The 3,598-nt window shown below is 50.4% G+C and overlaps 1 long non-coding RNA gene across 1 annotated transcript in view; it reads right to left on the reverse strand.

Annotated features, from left to right (window-relative positions):
- LOC105542842 overlaps positions 1–3,598 on the reverse strand; it is a 159,607-nt gene that overhangs the window by 42,550 nt on the left and 113,459 nt on the right. The window contains exon 3 of the long non-coding RNA XR_001006534.1: positions 3,458–3,564. This is a non-coding gene — a long non-coding RNA (uncharacterized LOC105542842). The remainder of the gene's footprint in view (positions 1–3,457; positions 3,565–3,598) is intronic.

The following is a 3,598-nucleotide window of genomic DNA, read 5'->3' on the forward strand; positions in this document are numbered from 1 at the left end:
GGCAGATGGGCAGAGGGACAGGTTGGGCTTCCACGTGGCCAAAACAAAAGCCTCAGGGACCCCACAGGAATATCTCCGGAGTGGGGCAGCCCTTTAAAGTTGTGCGGAATCGGGGTGAGAGGGGCAGGGCCCTCTTATCACAAGGACATCACTGAACTGAGGCTACTCCAGGGACCATGGTCAGGGCGGGTCGCTTCAGCAGAGGGCGATGTCTAGAGAGAGAAGGGTAGGGGATGGTGCTGGCAGCACTCACAGCAGTGGGGCATGAGCCCCTCTGTCCTTCGGATCTCAGGGAGGCCGGGCTGCGTGTCCCAGCTCCACATCCCCACGGTAAGAACACGTGTTAGGCACCATGGAGTGTCAAGATGCATAAGGTCTGGTCCTGCCCCCGAGAAGCTCACGCTCTCGTGCCATGTGGCTGAGGGTGGGCAGAAACTATGCAAGGGCAGGATCCAGATGGAAGCTCCAGAACTGCAGCGAAGGCTTGGGAGGAGCTGGGAGCAGCTCTCCCTGACCGCAAGGAGGAGAATGAAGGCAGGCTGCAGGAACACATCTCAGAGGGCATCTGCGCCGTTACAGGATTTGCTCCCAAAACTCTGGCAGGCGGGGAGGAGGACGACGGGTGTTTTCAGGTGTAGGACCTGGCGAGGGAGAAAGAACTGAGGCCAGGGAGGAAGAGTCCCAGGATACACCGATCTCACTGCTGTGCTGTCTGCGACCCCCAGCCCTGCCTCCTTCCCTCTCCATCCTTACTGCTTCCTGCCAGCTTCGGGGTATGGGAAGCCAAGAACAGCGCAGAGGGCTGAGTGGGCAGCAGAGCTGGGTATACAGGCTCGTGCAGGTGGGAAATTAAATGAGGCCGGCAGTCCTCCAGCCGACACCGGATAGACACAACGTGATAGGTCACAGCTGACGGAATATGATTCAGGCATGAATAATCATACGTGATCATGTAGCTGACACATGCTGTGACATGGTGGACCTGGAAGACATTACGGGAAAGGAACCAGCCACAAAAGACCACACGTGGTACGACTGCATTTATATGAAATGTGCCGAAAAGGCAAATCCTTACAGGCAGAAAGTAGGTTAGTGGTTGCCAGGGGCTGGGGGTCTGGGGGAAGTGGGGAGGGACTGCTTATAGGGATGGGGTTTCTTTTGGGGGTGGTTTAAATGTTCTCAAACTGATTGTGGGAAGGTTGCACAACTCTGGAAATGTACTAAAAACCACTGAAGTCTACACTTTAAAGGGGTGAACTCTGTGGTATGTGAACTATATCTCAGTAAAGTTGTTACTGAAAAGAAAGTGAAGCCGTGGGCACGAGGACAAGGCCCACATGGAGATGTAGACAACAACTGGCTGGATAAACTTTTCCTGTTTTTCTTTTTCTTTGATCTGGTTCTCCTGGCCTATTGATCTCTCCTTTACAGAGGCAGTGCTGGGAGCCTGGCGGTGGGTGGGCATTCCCTTCTGTGCCTATTCATCATATATTTTCCATCAGACACCCCTCAAATTACCTCAGAGAAACGGAGGCTCAACACCAATCTAGGTGTAGTAACAGAGGTATCAGAACCTCCTTGAAAATGAAACTCTAACTTTGAGACACTCCCTAGCCCCCCATTCTGAGCAGGTGCACCCAATCCATTTCATCTTGTGTGCTGTGCTTTTTCATGCGACCTGCTGGAACCTTGCACTCCCTCCCGACACCCCTCACTCTTGGTCTGCGGCACTAACCCCCTCTGACACTCTGGGCCATTGCTGTCTGCCTCCCTCTGTCAGAACACCAGGCGCAAGCTGAGAGCAGGTGGCACTGCTTGGCACAAGGCAGGGGCTCAGCAAATTCTTGCTGAGGGGATGAATAAATTCCACAACTCGGTGTCCCTGAAAACCGTATTTCCCATGTGCCTTCATGGATGCTGCAGACAAACCAAAGTAACAGTGCTGTGGCCTGGAGGCCACTCATGTCTGCACAGAAGAAAGAGGAGCAGTGTCCTAAACCCATGCCGGCACTGCCTGTTAGGTGTTGTCTGTGCACAGTAATTTATTATCCGTACCATTAATTTTTAAAAAAAGCTACTCTACCTCCTGGAATATGCAATAGGATCCTTGTAAGTTGTATAATGCTGGTCTGGGGATCTCTTTTTCATTTAGCCTACATTTATTGAGCACTTCCTATGCCCCAGATGTTCATTATCTCATTTAATCTTCACAACATAATGTGATAAATACACTAATATTAACCCCATTTTTGAGATGAGAAAACTGAGACTGCAGGTTAGGAGAATTTTCTGGATTCCACAGTCAGTAAGGATCGGGGACAAGGTAATCCCAGGTCTCTCTGTAGTTTGGAAGGAGGAGATCACACTTCTCCTTGTGCAGCTCGCCATCTCCATGTGCCTTTGACTTCCAGGCATCTCAGCATTAAGCCAGGAGCCCTCCGTGTTCCCAGGATCCCATTACACAGCAGCTCCAGTGTGTCTGCCCAGGGGTCAGTGTCCTCACCTGTAGCCTGTGTCTAGGGCGTTGTGAAGTTTCCTCCTATCTTCTCACCTTCTCTTTCTCTCCTACCTGCAGTAGGAGCTTCACAGGTCCTCAGGGTTCAATGGCTGTGGATCCTGCTCCAAGACGGACCACACCTGTGGCCCTGCCAGAGGAGAGAACCCAGCTGCTCCTCCTCTCCCAACAACAGCTGGCAGCTCCCCCCTCTCCAACCCTACCACACAACCACCTTCCGTCGGTCCCGTCCTGTGCCAGACACTCATCTTTCCCTTCCAGGTCATCACCAGCCACCTCTCCCGAGTTTAGTTCATGAGTTTGCGTGGCCTGGAGTTTCTCTCTGAAGCTTTTGCTGTACATACATACTGAGGAAGACAGGAGAAAAATTCTGAACCACGTATCAATACACAAGTATTACAACAGCAGCTTAACTGCCAAGATGTTTTTGGCACTGATGAATTAAGTTTCACACTCGCTTCCTCAGGACGCCATAGCAAAGCCCGGCAGACTGGTGAGCCTTAAATAACAAGAATTTATTGTCTCACAGTTCTGGAGTCTGGAAGCCCAAAACCAAGGTATCAGAGTTGGTTCCTTCTGAGGTCTATAAGGGAAGCTCTGTTCCAGATAGATGGCTGTCTTCTCTCTGTATCTCTTCACACCAGCTTCTCTCTATGCACATCTGTCTCTGTTCAAATTTAGCCTTCTAATAAGGACATCGATTATATTGGATTAGGGCCCACTTGAATGACATGATTTTAACCCGATTACTTCTTTAAGATCCTATTCCTCCAAATAAGTTCACATACTGAGGGACTTCAACGTACCTTTTCGGGAGAACACAATTCAGTCCATAAAAGGTATCAATAACAAGCTCCTTTCAATTTGGCTGCATCCTGCTTCATTTAGAATTGGTTTGGAGACCATCAAATAGATGCATTCACAAAACCGTCACACACAGACCTACACAGAATGTCCAGTCCTGCCACACCTCTCACGGGCTTGTCCTTCTGTCTGCCAGCTCAGAATCTGACCACATGAATCAGAGCCACTGGCTCACTAAAGGCCACCTACAAAGGAGACAGATGTCAAGTTAGAATCACC

The sequence above is a fragment of the Mandrillus leucophaeus genome, unplaced genomic scaffold, assembly GCF_000951045.1.
Source record: "Mandrillus leucophaeus isolate KB7577 unplaced genomic scaffold, Mleu.le_1.0 Scaffold27, whole genome shotgun sequence".
NCBI classification, from domain to species: Eukaryota; Metazoa; Chordata; class Mammalia; order Primates; family Cercopithecidae; genus Mandrillus; species Mandrillus leucophaeus.